The sequence below is a fragment of the Saccopteryx leptura genome, chromosome 6 (genome assembly GCF_036850995.1).
Source record: "Saccopteryx leptura isolate mSacLep1 chromosome 6, mSacLep1_pri_phased_curated, whole genome shotgun sequence".
Classification (NCBI taxonomy): Eukaryota; Metazoa; Chordata; class Mammalia; order Chiroptera; family Emballonuridae; genus Saccopteryx; species Saccopteryx leptura.
The window spans coordinates 129,469,439-129,487,854 of record NC_089508.1 but is presented as its reverse complement, the minus strand read 5'-3'; the positions used below and the strand labels follow the sequence as shown (position 1 = coordinate 129,487,854).

Here is an 18,416-nt window from a genome sequence, read left to right as displayed (position 1 = left end):
CTTGTTCCCATTATCCCCAGCACATGGCCTGGCACACAGTAGGTGCTCAATAAACTCTTGTTGGCAGAACAAATGGGTGACAGCTCCCATCCCCCACGTGACTGTGATAAGGAAGGGATGAGATGAAGAATGGCATGAGCCCTGGCGAGGCCAAAGCCCGAGACACACATAGTGATGGCTGGAGTGACAGACACACGGAGGGCTGGCGGTGAGGCCATGGTCATGGCCTCAGGGTAGAGAGAGGCTCCAGACAGGCAGAGGTGGGCAGAGACAAGTCCTCCATCTGTCAAGCTACAGGCATTGCCTGAGTTCTAGCCACATACCACCACCCCACCCTGCCCCTGCCACTGGTCCTGGGGAACAGAAAAGGAGCTTCCAAGTGCTAAGCATGGCCCCCACCCTGTATGGAGCCTAGACCTCCATGGTGGCTGTAGGCAGGCAGGTTCAGCTCTTTGGACAATGAAGAGCTTTATGCACATCAGAGCCACCTCCAGGGCCTGGGCACCCAGGAAAAAGCGAGGTCCCCATCCCTGTGGGTGTTCTAGGACAACTGCACGCCCAAGTGTGAGCCTGGGTTGGCCAGCAGGTCATCAGAAGTGACTGTGGAGCTTGTTAACCCTCCAGATTCCTGGGATCCTCCAGGGATTCTGGGTCAAAAGGTCCTGGCGGACCCCTGAGGATACCTCTCTTAAACAACATCCCTGGGTGGTCCTGACACAGAGCCAGGCTTAGGCACCCTAGACAGAGAGCTCCACAGGCTGGGCAGGATTCCATTTGGGACGAGCTCTGACAATAGGGCATGGGGACAGGGCAGGTGTGGGCAGGAGATATGAGGCACAGAGGATGAGAAGGGTGGAGATGAAGACAAGTTGAGGATGATAACAATAAAATGACAGGTGGCTCACCAGGTGGAAGGTACAAATAGTCATTCAAAGGGGCCACAGCAGGTGGAAGAGTTGAGAATGTCCGAGAAGAGGTGGGATCTGGCCTACCAGGAAAAAAGTCTTCCAGATGGAAGTGAAGGATGGGGAGGCTGAGCCCAGTGCCAGCAGCGGCAGCAAGTGGAGGGGGAAAGTCACCTGTCAAAAAGAAGGAGGCCAGGAAGAGCAGGGTTCAACCAGATTGGGAAACACCTTGAATAACCAAGAGGAAGGCGTCTGGACTTCAACCCTGGGCAGCAGAGAACCACTGAGGGTCTTTGAGGTGGAACACGACCTGCAGACAGGCTTAGAGGGGTGACCAGCAACAGGTCTCTGACGGTGGGGCTGCTCCAGACTGACCACATGAGGCTCCCTTTGGGGAGAAAAGGGAGTGATGGCTGGCCCAGTGTCAGCATCCCATGTCCTGCTCATAGCAAGCCCTGACGAGTGTGACAGAATGACAGTGACAACCGTGAGGCCTAGTCCCCTCCTATATGTGACCCTGTCCAGGCTCGGAGGCTTTCAAACAGCCCCCTTCCAGATGCTGATGGCCCCTCCCTGACCTGCCCAGCTCTCCTTGGCCCTCAGCTGCAGCCTCTCCACAGTGCTAGGGCGTCTTAAATGTAACACCTCCAACCAGGACTCTTCCTTCCCCTCCAAGCCCTGTACTCAGCTCAAAGGCTCACACCCTACCCCTGACCCCCCAGGCTCCAGGTCTCAGACTCTGACCTTTTTCACAGCCTGCCTTTCACTACCCTTCACTCTTTCCTGCCATGGCTTCCTCACCAGCCAGACGGCCGGCATCTACACTCTCCCCTCTATCTTTGCCCACATGGCAGTAAGGGAGAGCCCGTGAGCATGACTGACCTGTCGACACCACCCTGTGGCCATGTCTTCCAGCCCCTCGTCCCCACAGGGAGCTCCCAGCTCAGAGCCTGTCTATAGCTCCAGGGGCCTGTCCCTTCCCCTCTGATCTCTGCTCCAAGGGCACCTCCCTGAGGGGCCTTTTCCTGACCACCCTACAGAGAAATGCCCCTCTCCCCCAGGCTCGCTCCTGTTTCCTGCCTCATTTTTCTCCAGGGCACTCATCACTAACTAATCTTATATTATGAATTACCTACCCTTTTTTTTTTTGTCTACTCGGTGTGCACTGTAGCTTTGTAAGAGCACTGACCTGTCTGACTTCTGAGCCAGGGAGAAGGGCCCGTGGAGTGGGGCCTGCAAGACGAGTGGGACTCCATGAGTCTGCGCAGAATGAGAGATGAATGAACTGCCAAGCTGATGAATGACTTCAGGAAGCACTTGTGCGGCAGCTGGCGCTTGCCACAAGAAAGCAGAGGGGCAAATCAGGCTAGAGCTGCCCTGGCAGTCTGGGGAAAAGGAGACCAACACCTACGACAGGTAATTCTCCCTGGCATGCAAGCAACAGGGTGTATGAACGTGCACAGGAAGCAGGGTCCTGGAGAGGGGCCACTAGGTGTGCCCAAAGATCAGGGAACCTTCAAAGGAGACCCCCACATCTTCTCTCCCTACATCTCAGGCCGGGCCACCTCCCACTCCCAACCAAGGGCATGAAGGAGGCCTAACTCATACCACACTGACTCAGGAGGGTCAGTGAGGGCTCAGGGCTGGCTCATGTGTCCCTCCTGCAAGGAGAAGACCTGTGCAGGGCTGTTGGGGGTAAGAGGGATGATCCTGCCAGGCTAGTGAAAGGTCAAGGGCTATAGTGTCTGGGATCTCAGCCTTGCCTGGCCTTTCCCACCCCCACCATCCTGCCCTCTCCCTTTAAATCCCAGAAGCACTAGAGGAGCATGCCAGTGCCTGGAGCTTCACTGAATTAAGTCTCAACTCCTCAGCATGTCTCCAAGGCTCCCCATGACCAGCCCTGCCCCCTCCACGGCACCTCACTCCGAAACATCCTAAGTCCCTGAGTCAACAGCTTTGCTTAGGCTGGGCCCTCCCCCACCACTCAACCTCTCTGCCCATCACAGCCCTGCCTATACCCATCATCTCACGCATCTGGGCCATGTTCGTAATGACACACCATTGGAAACAGTCAAAGCACACAGCGGAGAACTGCTTAAACACACTATGGCTTGTGCAGGCTGAAACATTACACTACTGTTTTTAAAAAAAATCACATTGCCTGACCAGGCAGTGGCGCAGTGGATAGAGCGTCGGACTGGGATGCGGAAGGACCCAGGTTCGAGACCCCGAGGTTGCCAGCTTGAGCGCGGGCTCATCTGGTGTGAGCAAAAAGCTCACCAGCTTGGATCCAAGGTCGCTGACTCCAGCAAGGGGTTACTCCGTCTGCTGAAGGCCCACGGTCAAGGCACATATGAGAAAGCAATCAATGAGCAACTAAGGTGTCACAACGAAAAACTGATGATTGATGCTTCTCATCTCTCTCCGTTCCTGTCTGTCTGTCCTTATCTATTCCTCTCTCTGATTCTCGCGCTGTCTCTGAAATAAATAAATAAATAAATAAATATTTTTAAAAATCACATCACCAATGCATACTTAATGATGGGACAACAGTCTGGCCACAGTCGTAAGTGCAAGAGGCAGGTCAGAGAACAGTTAAGTGCGGTTTGATCCCAATTATGTCATAAATACATATTTTGTAAAAAAACACTGGCAGGCAAAACAGCCAAGTGCTCACATTTTCTATAGAGAGCATGCATTTCTTTCATAACCAGAAAAACAGAACATTTTAAAAGAAGTCTATGGCCTTTTAAGTCTCAGCCCAAGCATCCTCTCATCCAAGCACCCACCACTGAGAGTGGCCAAGTCTCCCAGCTGAGAGTGGCCTCCACTCCAAGTCCCTCTGCTCCCCAGCTTCCTGCCCACTGAGCTTCCACAGTGCCATCTGCCTTGGCATTAGCAGAGGAGGGGGGTCGCTACGGCCCCTGCTGCAGATGGGGACAGGGCCCGGCCACCTCTCTGGCACCCTGGCCACATCCTCTCTGCCCAGCTCCCAGGGGCAGTTACAACTGGAGTGACTAATTAGCAGCTCCTTGAACTGGGGACTGACTGATCAGCAGGGATATTCTGATGGCAATAGCTGGACTTCAAAGCAAGGCCAAGGGCCTGGGAAGGAAACCTAGTGGTCAGCTCCCACCACACCCCCTGGTGGGAAGGACAGGTTCTGTCCACTAAGTCTGCTAAGCCTGCTGAGCCCCGGCCACACCTACAGAAGCTGTCACCCAGGACTTGAGGAGGAGGGCGGGAGGCCAGCTGCCCTGCTGGGTCCTGACCAGCAGCTCCCTGAGCCTTGCCCCAGGATTCCTTCTATTTTGTAAATTCCTCCACAGCCTTCTCATGGGTCACAGGGGTCTGCCAAGGACGGGGCAGGGAGACTGGCCCAGATAAAGGGTAGAAGTCACTTGTCCAAAGTCACAAGCAAGCCAGGGGTCTACCCAGGCAGCAACCCAGTTCCCACTCCTTCCCTTGTCCCATCCTAGTTCTTCAGGCTTGCTGTACTTTCTCCACATTCTCTCAGACAGGACATGGAGTGGGAGAGACTATCACCTCCACATTCTGGGTGTCCTGCTCCTCATGATACAGCCCAAGAGGCCATCTGTTCTGTTCACACAGGGCCGAGGTCACCGGGTTGCCAGTGCTTGTCACATGTACACACACGGGGCTGAGCTTTATCTCGCCTGGACAGTGTCTGGACCTGCTCATTGAGTCTGGCTTAGAACCCCGTTCCATACCACACGTCAGAGCCAGCCTCTTGACAGTTTCTTGGACCCTTACTCTCTCAGTCCACCTATTCCCATTCCCTGATAACCTAGAGTCACACACACGTTGTCAGCAACGTGAGAGAACCAAGGAAAGAGTCTAGCTCACCATTAGAGACCGCCCGCACGGCACAGGAGCCCATGAGCTGGCTCGTCAGTGAAACCTTGTAACTCAGAAGAATGCCCAAGCGTCGGAGCTGGCTGCCAGAACCCTGCTACAGCAAGGGCTAGTGGGAAGTGGCCCTGTCCCGTCCAATTGTCTAGACTGGACTTCACATGGGGAGGGACAGAGGGAGGCATCCCCAGAAAGACTTGCCCCTGAATGGCCTCCCTACAGCCTCTCCCTTGGGGGGACCCCACTCTGCTCAGTGGCCCAGAATGGTTTCTTACCTCAGGTCGGGCAGGTGTTTGGGGAGTGCAACTAGGCTGGGCTGCAGCCTGGGCTTGACTCAGTTCCGCTCTTTGCCCGTGGGCATGAGAGCCTCAGGGCCTGTGGCACAGGAGGCTGCAGGAGAAAGAGACAAGCTGTCAGCCGGAACAGGGCAGCAGGCACAGTTCTGGGGGCCACACACACCACTTGTCTGATCTCACCTGGCTGGGCAATCAACATGCATGTGCACACTCTCTTTTGCTGACGTACTCACACCTGCTCTCACTCACTAACACACACACTCACATGCTACCAGGCTCTGGGAATGCTGGGTTTCTGGCCCCAGGTGGAAGGAAGCCTGAATATGCGCCCCTTCACTGGCCCTGCTGCCTTGGGAAGGTCAAGTCTCTGAGCATCCCTTCCCTAATCCATAAAGTGAGGTACCATTCCTCCTGTCAGCGCTGCTAGGAGCATAGAGAAAGAGAAGGGACTTGTGGCTTGGCACAGCAGGTGTCCAGCCTCCAGAAGGCCTGCCTTCCTTTCCACCCTGACCCAGGAAGCAGGCATGGGGCTGGCCCTTGGGTGGTGGTGGGAGGAGCAGGCAAAGCAGCAGGGGTGCCTCATGGATGCCTGGGTCTCAGCCTCCTGGGGCCCAAGGATGCCTGCAGCTCCCACGCACGCACTCCACCCTCCCTAGCCTCTTCCGATCTATAGTCTATTCCTCCACCACACACTCCCGCCTCCGTGAGTGGGGAAGACACCGGGGGTCCTGTCTCCTTGGCAAGACCCCAGGCTGAACATTTTCCGTGTGCCAGCTGGGCAGTCCTGGGTAAAGCTTCCCCATCTGAGCCTCAGTTTTCTCAACCTTTCAGACAAAGACCCAAATCCCCTTCTGAGTTGTTGCCAAGAGGTTCCAATCCAATCAGTGTTTCCCAAAATCTGGGACACGTGCTGGTGGGGGTGCATGAGGAAACTCTAGGGAATGCAAAGACAAATGTGTTTAGTTCCACAGGTAGTGTTTACTTTTCTGTGTATTAAAAAAATCGACAGGCATGTCAGAGCTGTGATTTCATGGGTGCAAGTCTTGGGGAACGCCGAGTAAACCACCTTCACAAGTGAGTCACTGCACAGACAGGGATTAAGCATACAGGAATGCAGGTGGTGCCCAGAGGTGGCTACCACCTTGGCGGTGAAAGGAAACCACGGGAGCTGGCACCTACTGCAGGCCTGGCTCCCACAGCCCTCACGAGAATGGATGGCTTGCTCTCTCGCTGAAAGGCCAGGCCAGGCCCTCCCTGCTCTCTCCATTCCCCACACAGCACATCCAGCATGGGCCTTGGCCCCCGGGGGATCACAAGGCCTTCCAGATGGGATGGATGGGGCTCAGGGATGGCTGCCCTCACGTGGGCAGAAGATGTCAAAGGCCTCCATCTCCCTGCCCAAATCAAAACTCCACCCAGCCTAAGGTGCAGACAGATGGTGGAATTTCCAGGCACAAGGGAGGTGAAGGTGGAGGGACTCTGGAGGCAAGGGTCTCTGTGTCATGAGCGGCAACCTTCTCCAAGGAGGCAGAAACACGGGCACCGAGCAGGTTCTGGGCCCACCTTGGCCTTCCCCTTCAACAGCAGAGCCACAGAGCAGTGTAGGCCGGCAAGAAAGGGCCTGCCTGGCCCACAGTTCACCAGCCCTGCACTACTCCACCTGCTGCCAGCAGGCCCCAGGGAGTGCCTCCCAGTGGCTGCTGATCCTGGAGGACAGGACAGGACTCAACAGTGCCAACCTGGGACAGAGTGGTCACCAGAGCCCAGACAGTTCCTTGGGTCTGGGTCCTCCAGGCCAGGCTTAGCGAGGCAGTGTCCCAGTGATTGCCCAACCTGGCTTCCAGTAGACAGACACCAGCCAACCAGGCCCAGGCCATCCGGGCAGCCTAGTCCTGGCAGGCCTCCCGACCACCTGGCTGGAGGCCCGGAGCCTCGTTCCACCTGAGCCAGCGGGCCAAGCCATCCCTATCGTGCCACTTCAAGCCCCCCGCTGCCATATTGCAAGGTAACGAATGGGCTTCCTGCTCCCTTCTTCCCAGACTCCCTAAAGCTCCACTCTCTTCCATGGCGTCACCAGGAGTTGCTATGGAAATGTGATGACAGACGGAGCTTAACAATGACTTGGGGCCTAGTGAGAAGACACAAAAGGCCAAGAGCTCTCCCGACACAAGGCCTTCCTGCATGCCAACTCCCGGGAAGGACATGGCATCCCCACTGTAGGACTCAGAGCCTGGTGGCAGGGGTCAGGGGGACCACAACCCTCTTCCCACCTGCCCTGCTGGCGCAGTGGTGTCCAGGAAGGTCCGGGAATCAGATGCCTGCATGTTCAAGACAACCGCCTGGCATGCAGGACTTCCAGGGCACACCCTCAGTGTGCTGCCACGCAGGTCCATGCTGTGGGGAGCTGGCTGCGGTAGGTGCTCAGTGAACACTGTGATCAAAGGGAAAGGCACTGACATGACTGTGTTTGTGCGCGCACGCACGAGAAAGAGGGAGGGAGAGAGAGAAAGGGGGTACGTGTCTACTCAAGTCAACATAGTCACAGAGCTTGAGAGGCTCATGCCCATTGTACAGGTGGGGAAACTGAGGCCTAATGACAGCTTGGGACACCCCCCAAATAAACCAAAAGATCAAGCCTGGAACCAGGTCTCCTCTTCCCCAGACCTGAACCCCTGACTCAATACCCCTTACTTTCCATCCTTCCTTTCCTCCCTCCCTCTCTTCCCTCATTCATTCTAGTTCATTCTATTTCGTACCTGATGACTGGGATGAAGAGAGGTCAAGGACATTGCTCCTGCCTGTCCAAAGCTCAGAGGAAAGACAGGCTGTTGTGGTTGCAGGAAGCATGAGGGGACAGAAGCCCAAGGCACTGTAGCAGCCCAGAGCAATGTCCTCAGAGACTGGAGTGATGTGTCTCCGAGCCATGCTGCAAAGAGCCCGTGGGCCGCCCTGACTTGTCTCCCATATGCTCTCACAGCTCCCACAGGGCCCTCCCCTCCAGAAGGTAACTGCGCAGGGCGCATCCCCCAGAAGCACCCCCCCCCCAGTCCCTAGCTAGAAACATGAGGAATGTGGACTGGCTGTTTCCCCTCCCCCAGATTCGGTATGTTCCTGCATTATGCATTCTTCTCTCTTGTATGTCAGACCCTGTCCTTGACCTGGCCTGGCAGGGACAGGGAACAAGGGCGCCCCTGCCATCAGGCCTCACCCTGTGGAATCCAAGTCTCCATCTCTGTCAGCAACTTGCAAATTTATCCTGTGGTGTTTTGGGGTTTGCCTTTGGGGGGGGGGGGTAAGGGGTACTGAGAGGGCAAAAGGGGACACCTTGCAGAGCTGGGCTGTGAAGTCTGACCAGCTCTGCCATATCCCACGTGGGTCATGGCTCCCAGCAACCGCTACAGACTCTCAGGAGCATTTCTGTGCAGGTGCAAACCCAGACCCTCAGAGGTAGCCAGGTGGATCCCAGGCTACCCACCGGACTGGGGAGGTGAGGGGGGGCAGAGAGCAGTGAGGACCAAAGGGAGGGACCAGGTCCAGGGCTATGTGTTAGAAGGAGCTATTTGGGAAGGCTTCCTACTAGAGGAGAAACGTGGATGGGCTCTCAGACTCCTGGCAGGAAATGAGTTTCTCCAACATAACTGGGCCAGTGTCTGCCCTGGCAGCCCTCGTGACCTGGACTGAGCGTGGCAGGTGGAAGGGGAGAGGCAAAGACTCCCTGACTACCACCATCCCGGCCCGACCCGACGGGACCCGCAGAGGGCTGCCAGGGCTGCCCCTCACATCCTTACTTACCACTGCCCGATGGGAACCCTGCTGGAGGTGGGAGACGGCAGACACACAGAAAAGAGGGCAGGATGCAGAGAGACAGAGGCCCAAAGAGAGACAGAGCCACTGCGACCCCAAGCCAGACAGAGGGGGAGAGGATGAATAAGCAGGAGCATGGGCCGGCCTTCCTCCCCCAGAGTCAGAGAAGCAGCTGTCAGGGAAGGCCTACAAACCCGGCTTCTCAAAGATTTACCCGGCAATAAAATTCTTATTTGAAATGAAATCGTAGCAGTGGAGGAAGCAAGCCTCTCTGTGCCAGATGTGAGATCCTGAAGGCACAACGTAAGAATTTGATAAATCCAACAACATAAAATCGGTAAGGCAAGACACTACAAGCAAAGCTAAAGGGCATGGAGGCACAGGAAGGGAAATATCACTAATATACAAAGAGCCCCTACAAATCAATAAGAAGACAAAAAGAGAAAAACTGGCAGTGAGTTAGAAACCTGCTGAGGAAGAACTAAAATTGGCCAATATGTGTATGAAAAGATGTTCTCCTCACTAGCAATCTGGGGAAATGCAGACAAAAATGACATGGTACCATTTCTCGCCCACCGGACTGGGGAAAAAATCAACTGATAATGAGCAGCAGCACTGGCAGGAATGTGGGGAAATGAAGACTCACTGGAGGGAGGGGGAACCGGCTCCACCTTTGGGAGGAGAATTCCGGGATATTGAATAACATTTGAAACCCATGCACCTTAGTAATCCTACTTTAGGAGCCCCTCCTACAGAAGAGGAAGCACAGGCACTCGTTTATAAATATTCAAGAATGCTCACAGCCATGCATTAACCGGAAATGGCCTAAATATGTGCTAGAAGGGACCGGTGCCACAGAGTACTCTGCAGCCACCCTACAAGAGGGGACACCTTTGTGTGCCACAATATGAAAACCATCGAGCTGTGTGGGCTATTTCAGAACAGGCCCGTTTTTACAAGTAAGTCTGCTAGTTGATGCCCCAAGCGGCCATACCCAGACATTACGGTGGTGGCCTCCTAGGAGAGCACAAGTGGGCATTCATGGCCTCCGTTACCCACAAATATATTTCTGAATTTCCTTTTGTAATCAGAAAAGCAAAAATCAATGAAGAGCTAATGGTTGTTTTCTTTCCTTTAAATCCTGCCTGGACCTTGATATACAATGCAGACCTAAGCAAGCGATCCTTTTATGGTTGATAGGGTAGAGCCCCATCCAGCACTACCGCTGACCTCACAGCCACCGGGAGCCCCCTCAGTGGCACCAGGGCTGTAACACCAGCTGAAGAGCCTCCCTCTGCTGGAGAATGGAGAGGTATACAGTGAATCCCCAAACCAAGGCCCACAGTGGGAGGTTGCCACAGTCACATGGGGAGTCAGACAAGCTGAGGCCAACCCCAGGACCCATGGTTCCCTGGCAGGTTCGTTCTCTGGGACTGGGTTGGGAGGTTTCCCTGGGTGTCCAGAAAACCCTGGGGCATCACAGGGTAGGGAAACCTTGGGTGAGGCTCAGGGGAGCACAGGGGTGAGGGCAACACAGGAAGGGACTTTGCAGACAACTCAGGGGAGGGGGTTTGGAGGCTCAGCTTTGAACTCCTACAGAGCCCTGGTGCTAGGGAAAAAGGGGGGAGTTACCAAGATGTTAAGGGAGTGTGCTTCTCTCTGCAAAGATAGACGGTGGGCACTGAAGGAGGGTGGCTGCAGGTGTCGGCGCCCACAGAGAGTGGGCTCATGTGGGTCTGTAAAGGGGAACTTGGAGGGGTGTGTGCAGGTGGTCTGCATCCTGGGGAGAGCGCACGCACGTGTGTGTGTGTGTGTGTGTGTGTGTGCGCGCACGCGCACGCATGACCACTTGCAGGGCTGATACTACCTCCTAGTCCCACCCTCCAGCTAGACAAAGTGCCTGCTTACTTCATACAGAGAGGCCTCTGGCCTTTGCACTTGCTGTCCCCTCCACCAGGGCACCCTCCCATCCTGATCGGTCCCCAGTGTCCTTCAAGAAGCCTCTGTTGACCCCCCCACCTCTACTTTCAGGCTAGGTCAGGAGTCCGTCTGCCATGCCCACCCGGTGTTACCTCTGTCCTGCCCTGCCCCCCAAGCTGTGAGTGCTGGCAGGTGTGACTTCCCGAGGCAAGGGTGGGTCTTGCTCTTGTCTTCACTTTGAGTGGGGCGGGCAAAGTGGAGGCATCCAAATCTAAAGTTTGTAGCCCTAGCCAGTTGGCTCAGTGGTAGAGCATCAGCCGGGCGTGTAGATGTCCTGGGTTCAATTCCTGATCAGGGCACAGAGGAGAAGCAACCATCTGCTTCTCCATTCCTCCCCCTCCCCTTCTCTCTCTCTCTCTCTCTCTCTCTCTCTTTCTTCTCCTCCCACAGCCATGGCTTGACTGGTTCAAGTGCATCAGCCCCTGGGCTGAGGATGGCTCATGGAGCCTCTGCCTGAGGTGCTGGAAATAGCTCAGTTGCTAACATGGCCCCAGATGAGCAGAGCATCAGCCCCAGATGGGAGTTGCCGTGTGGATCACAGTCAGGGCACTTGCGGAATCTGTCTCTCTATCTCCCCTTGTCTCACTTTGAAAAAGAAGAAAAAATAAAACTAGTCTGTGGAAAGAAAGAGTGGATTATCACAGCACATAGCCCCCAGCCAGGTGCACAGGGGGACCTTCATAAGGCAAGAGAACAAAGCAGAGAAAGTATGGCCTGGGGACGGGGACGCCTAGCTTCCTGTCCAAGGTCAGCACCATGGTTAACATTTACTATACCACCTGGGAAATATTCAACCTGGGTCCCCAGTGAGGAGGACTCAGGAGGTCTGGGAACATTGATAAAAACTTCATGCACGTGGTGGGAAGGGGATGCACCTGTGGCTTTCCTTCCCCAAAGGGCCCAGAGACCAAAAAGATTCAGAACATGGAGCGGGACAGAACAAGGCTGTCCCCAAAAAAGAAGACCTTGGGGCCCCATTTCCGCCTGCAGATCAGAGGGCTATTTCAGGGCAGGAACGAGTACCAGTTCTGCAGCCCCACACCCCAGCTAGGACCCCCACAGAGTCACAGGGAGTAGACATGGCCCTGAGCAGGGAAGAGCACTGTCCAGGATGGTGGGCCGCCTCGGTGGGGGTGAGTAGCAGCACAGCTGGGCGGGGCAGAGTTCACAGTGAGTGAGTGCAACCCTGAGTCTCATTCACAGACTCTCCCTGGGCCTCAGTTTTCCCATCTTACAGCCCAGGGTGATATATTGTGGTCCCTGTGAACCCACTCCTAATGTGTGAACAGAAGGACTGGGCCACGCAGGAGTGAGGCTCTGGGCCAGGGGTCGGGAACCTATGGCTCGCGAGCCAGATGTGGCTCTTTTGATGGCTGCATCTGGCTCGCAGACAAATCTTTAATAAAAAAAATAATAACGTTAAAAATATAAATACATTTCATGTATTACAATCCATTCATTTCCTACTGCTCATGTGCATGGTTGTGGGTGGCTGGAGCCAATCACAGCTGTCCTCTGGGACAACACCAAATTTTTATTGGATAATGCGCAACGTACATGTGTCATTGTATGGCTCTCATGGAATTACATTTTAAAATATGTGGCGTTCATGGCTCTCTCAGCCAAAAAGTTTCCCGACCCCTGCTCTGGGCTGTAGGGCTGAGTGCATAGACCTACGCTTGAGCAATCCTCCCTTCTGGTGGTGACCTGTGGCCCTCTTCCCTCCTGAGGCAACAGTCTGTTCCCTGGCTGCCCCACACTGCTAACTGGGCCTGCCTGGGTGTTGTCGTCACCACCGCCCACATGACGGTGACTTCAGAGAGCACAGGAGTAAGAACTCTCATTATGAGCCTGGACTAGGGTCAAGGATGTCCAGGGGTTGGACGGAAGCACTGAGCTCATGTGGCCAAACTGAGGCCACATAAGCTCAGCAGATTTCCCCCGAAGTCTCCATCCGTCCAGATCCTCTCCCAACCCTTCTGGAGAAAGCCAGGTGCAGAGAGCCCTGGCTGGGCTTCCTCAGCACCAATAGCACCAACGTGCCTCCCCCTCAGGTCACGCTGCATGCCCAGCACCCCCAGTCCTGCCAGAAAGAGTTAGTGGCACCAGGGTTACAAAACACTGATTCAAAAACAGACTGACTGTATCCCCCAGGACCCAGCCACTCTGATTCTCACTTTCCTTCTCTCCAAAGCAGAGTTGCAAAGACCACCCTCAGATGCCTGCGTGAGGAGTGTAAGAGCACAGGTGTACTGTCTGCTTAGAGAGGAACAGGGGCCCTTTCCAGCCACTCCCTAGCTCTGTGCCTCGTTTTTCCGCTATCCAAGGGAAAAGGTTGCCCTGAGTGATGCTCATGCTTTCAGAGTCACTGGCATTTTGCGGGAAGCCTACTCAGTGCCCAGCCCATGCCATCCTAGGGAAACAAGCTGCAGGGGCAGAGAGCAGGGCCTGCCTATGGGAGCTGCCGGCTGGTGGGGAGAAGGGCATGGTGGTCCTGAAGCCAAGGCTGCTTCACAGAGCTGGGAGCAAAAGTGCCTACACAGGGCCCCACACGGCACACTGCCAGTCCCCACACCTGCTGCTCTGCCCCACTCATCAGCCACCAGTCGCCTTCAGGCACCAGGTTTGTACCCCTGCCCCGGGGGCCATGAAAGACTTATAAATGGAAAACTCAGTGTGAGCTAGCTAAGCAGTGAAAAAAGGAAGACTTTGTGGAAGAGGCAGCACAAAGAGAGTCAAGTTGAGGAATTCAGACCCTGAGAAGTAACCAGCAGTTCCACAGGTGCCCCTCCCCGTTGGGCAGGGATGCGTGACCTACCCCACCTGGGGCTGGCCTCAGAGCTGTGTCCCCAAGCAGAGGACTTGAGGTGGAGGGGGAACCTGGGTGCCAGGCCCAGTCCATCACCCTGAGCAGCCACAGGCTGGTCCTGCACCGCCCCCAGCACCGGTCCTGGTCAGTGATGGCTAGCACTGCTGAGGCCTCATTGCGCATGGCTTTGCTGCTGGTGAGTGCCGTCTGACCAGGGAAGGCTCCCCCAACAGATTAAGAGCAATGACAGGCCAGACTCATTCGTATTCTGGTCCAGTGGCAGCTTCAATACGGCTGAGAGATGCAAGGGCAGAGGCGCCCCTCTGAGAATCCAGGGGATGAGTCCTCTCCTATTCCAGCTTATTTTCTATCATTTGAAAAGCCCCACACCTCTGCAAACAGGGGAGGAGCATAGGGCTCTGGAAGGGAGGGGAGGGGAGGGGAGGGGAAGGGAGGGGAGGGGAGGGGAGGGGAGGGGAGGGGAAGGCTGGGAAGGGGAGGGGAGGAGAGGGGAAGGAAGGGGAGGGCTGGGGAATGAAGGGGAGGGGAGTGGAGGGGAGGGAAGGGGAGGAGAGGGCTGGGAAGGGAAGGGGAGGGGAGGTGAAGGGAGGGCTGGGGAGGGGAGGGGAAGGGAGGGGAGGGGAAGGCTGGGAAGGGGAGGGGAGGAGAGGGGAAGGCTGGGAAGGGGAGGGGAGGAGAGGGGAAGGGAGGGGAGGGCTGGGGAATGAAGGGGAGGGGAGGGGAGTGGAGGGGAGGGAAGGGGAGGAGAGGGCTGGGAAGGGAAGGGGAGGGGAGGTGAAGGGAGGGCTGGGGAGGGGAGGGGAGGGGAGGGGAGGGGAAGGCTGGGAAGGGGAGGGGAGGAGAGGGGAAGGCTGGGAAGGGGAGGGGAGGAGAGGGGAAGGGAGGGGAGGGCTGGGGAATGAAGGGGAGGGGAGGGGAGTGGAGGGGAGGGAAGGGGAGGAGAGGGCTGGGAAGGGAAGGGGAGGGGAGGTGAAGGGAGGGCTGGGGAGGGAAGGGGAGGGGAGGGCTGGGAAGGGAAGGGGAGAGGAGGGCTGGGGGTGGAGGATGCACAGCAGAAGTGATGTGGCAGCTGGCTAGAGGCCATGAGCCCTAGGTTCAACTGCACCCTCTCCACCCACTGCCAGGACCTGGGCAGACCTGGCCCATACCTGTCAGTGGAGGATGGCCTGCTCTGCCCACCTCAGGGGACTATTTCCAAGATTATCAGAAGTGGGCAAACTTTATATACTGTAAAGGACTGTACATTTTGAGGGGACCCAACCCCACAGCCCAGGGAAGGCCTGCAGGCCCAATGCAAGCAGATAAGATAAGCACCAGGACAGGGATGTCCCCCACACTCCACTCCCCTCTTGCCTGCCTCAGACTTACACTGCTGTTCTCCCTTCCTCGACAAGCTCACCTGAGACCAGCCTCCCAGCCAGCACCTCCCTCCCTCATCCCCTACTGTAGACCCAGAGGGATCACCCCAGATGTCCTCTGCTCAGAACCCCTTCAGGGCTCCCTGTTACCCTCCCTTGGAGGGCCAAGTCTAAACCTCCCCTCCTCCATGCAAAGCTCTAACAGCAGCAGAGGCCCACAGGCAGCCTTACCCTCCCTGGCCCGACCCGCTCACAACTCCCCTCGCCGTGACACCTGCTGTTTCCTGTCCTGGATCCCCTCTTCCTTGGCCCCAGTGGTTCCCCGTCAAACTCCCACCCCTCTCACAATGCAGCCAAGTTCTCCTCTACCACAGCTTTTCTGATCCCTCCTCGTACCCCCTGCTCTGTGCTCCTCAGTACCAAGTACCCACCTGAACTACAGCTCAGGTACACAGGAATGACCTTCGTGAGGGGGCTCCCCTCCCACCAGGGAGCTCCCATGGCCAGGGGCTGCCTCTAGCTCGTCCGTCCTGTGCATTCCTGGCATTGGGCAGAGTGCCTGCCTCACAGCAGAGCTATGAACCCAACACCCAGGCCCTCACTGAGTGCCCACTGTGTCAGGCTCTGCACTAGATGCTGGGGACACCACAGCAAAGATGGAACCAGTCCTTGAGGTGCTTCTAGCATGTATCTGCAGGGAATGGCTGTCAAATGAACGCATAGACAGATGACCACCTTGTAAGGGGGGAAATGTAGTCCCAGAGAGGCAAAATGCCCCATCCAAGGTGTCCTGCCTCCCTGCCCACAGGTCTCTCTATTCCATTTCTCTTCCAGAACCCTCACAGAAATATGGAAGACCTCAAAATGAAAAGGAAGAAGAAGAAGGGAGAGGAGAAGGAGGCGGAAGAGGGAAAGGAGGAAGTGGAGGAAGGGGAGGAGGGGAGGAGGGGAAAAGAAGAAGAAGGAAGAAGGAAGAGAAGAAAAAGTAGTGGATTCCCACCCCCTCCTTCTCTCTAACATAAAGAACACTGCTTTGGTCGACTGTCACGGCTTAAAAGCAATTAGTGGTTTTGGAGGGGACTCTGGGCATGAGCAACAGAGCGAGTGCCCAGCACAGACTTTCTCCAGCATGCATTGTATCAAGAGAAAGGGAGAAAAAATAAAAAGGGTGTTAAAAGCAAAAATTTTCGGCAGCAGACGTGGTGGAGATAAAATATTTACAGCCTGGCCCTGGCCGGTTGGTTCAGTGGATAAAGCATTGGCCCAGTGTGTGGACGTCCAGGTCCGATTCCTGGTCAGAGCACACAGGAGAAGCCACCATTTGCTTCTCTCCCACTTCTTTCTCTCTTCCCCTCCCACAGCCACAGCTGGATTGGTATAAGCATTGGCCCCAGGCACTGAGGATAGCTCGGTTGATTCCAGCATCAGCCCCAGATGGGGGCTGCCTGGGTATCCCAGCTGGGGCACATGTGGGAATCTGTCTCACTGTCTCCCCTCCTCTCACTTAAAAAAAAAAGAAATATATATGTATATAGCCTCTATGGGAGGGATCTAGGAGGAGCCAGAGACCCCCACCACCACCCCACTCAGCTCCCCATGCTCACTCCATGTTATGGAGGGCAAAGAAAGGGAGACAAGGAAAATGAGCAGACCCTCAGCCTGCAGGGTTGGAAGCTCAGGGCAAGGATGGAGAATAGCACCAGATGCCCCATCCGCTTTCACCCCTTCTCCACTGTCCACAGCCCACTGAGCAGCTCCCAGCCCCCAGCAAGCCGTCCATCCCAAGTGCAGACTCGGCCCTGCTCAAGCTTAGAAGAGCACCCACCTTGCATCCTCCCTGGGTGGTCAGCTGCCACATGGCACACTGCCCTAGCTGGCTCGCTGATGGACCACAAAGGATGTGCATCAGCCCCCTGAGCAGGCAGTAAGGCAGTTTGAGGAGCCAGACCTAGAGCAGACGGCAGACCTAAGGACATACAGCTGTAGGACAGACACTGACGTCCAGCTTTCATCCAGCCCCTAGCCTCCTCTCTCCAGTTCAGAGCAGCCACCAGGTGCCCCCTGCCCTGAAACCTAACTTTCTTCTTTCAGCTGGTGGCAGACTCTCCTCTTTCTTTCTGGGGCACAAAAGACAGAGCCTCCTTTAGAAGCAGATGCTCCTAAGTCCGAATGCCACCTCCTCTACTCACTAGCTATATGATCTTGTAAGTCCCTCCCTCTGTGGGGGCCTCAGTTTCCTCATCTGTTAAATGGGAACAGTACTAGTACCAACCATGGGGTTGTTTTTTTAGAATTCAATGAGGAATCTTGCATGTAAAGCACCTGACACTGTGACTAACTGTAGGTGTTCAATTAACGTACCTCTGCCCTACTTACTGCTCAGTCCTCAAGGGTGACCCTCAGGATGACCGACATGCATTTGTGCAGGTCTCCCGCCACCTTGTAGTATCAGGGTAAGTATACAGAGGGCACAGGCTAGCTGAGAGTACCAGGTGTAAGAGGCTCTGCAGGGCTGGGCACACATACAGAAGCTTAATCTCTCAGCTGGGTGCCAGGGAGTCTGCCACTCTGCATTGCTTAGCAAGGATCCCCCAAAGAATAGCCATATTCACAACCCTTAAAACCTGCCAGTCCAGGCGGAGGAGCTGACCAGAGGCTCAGCCTCCCTTCCAGCCTGGGGCAGCAGCTCAGCCTCCTGCAGGAATCTTCCCAGTCCCACTGGACAGAGGCAAAGCCCAAGGCCCAGGGAACAGCAGTTAGGGGGACAGCTGAGAGCAGAAACCAGGTCTCCAGTGCAAAGGGGGCACTATGACCTCAAATCTCAATCCCACTACTGACAGCTGGAGGCCTCCCTGAGCCTGCTTCCTCATCTGTCCACTAACGAAGATGGCCATCTCCCAGTGCCCTGGCTCAGTGCCTGCACACAGCAGTGTGTCTCTGTTCCTCCTGCCCCTGGACTTGGGGTACAGTGCTCCCCTCTCCCTGCAGCACTGAGAGAGCAGAGGAAAGGGGGTCCAGCAACAAGGACCTGTCTTCTTTTCTGTGACCCTTCCCAAACCACTTCCCACTGGGCACATGGCTGAAGGACCAGAAAATAGACAGGCTAAAAGCCTGCGGCCTGCCCAGTTCTCCCTGCCTTGCTGGAGAGGGAAGAGGCTTGTGCCTTCCTTTGTGTTACCAGCAGAGGTAGTGATGTGTCCCAGGTCACACAGCCACCACCACGGAGCCACCTGTTTGAGGTTGGGTGCCCCCTCTCCTTCCCCAACTGCAGAGAACACACAGGCTTGCTGTAGGGTCTGACAGAGAGCCACAGGCGCACAGGCTGGGGATCAAAAGGTGTTTGATGTCTCTCGCAGCAATATATTTGTCG

At 55.8% G+C, this 18,416-nt stretch overlaps 1 protein-coding gene across 9 annotated transcripts in view; it reads right to left on the bottom strand.

Moving 5' to 3' along the window:
* The window catches only part of LINGO1 (leucine rich repeat and Ig domain containing 1), a 213,903-nt gene that overhangs the window by 183,740 nt on the left and 11,747 nt on the right, over nt 1-18,416 (bottom strand). For all 9 annotated transcript variants that reach the window (XM_066342909.1, XM_066342910.1, XM_066342912.1 and 6 more), the window contains one exon: nt 5,054-5,168. The gene's annotated coding sequence lies outside the window, so the exon portion shown is untranslated. The remainder of the gene's footprint in view (nt 1-5,053; nt 5,169-18,416) is intronic.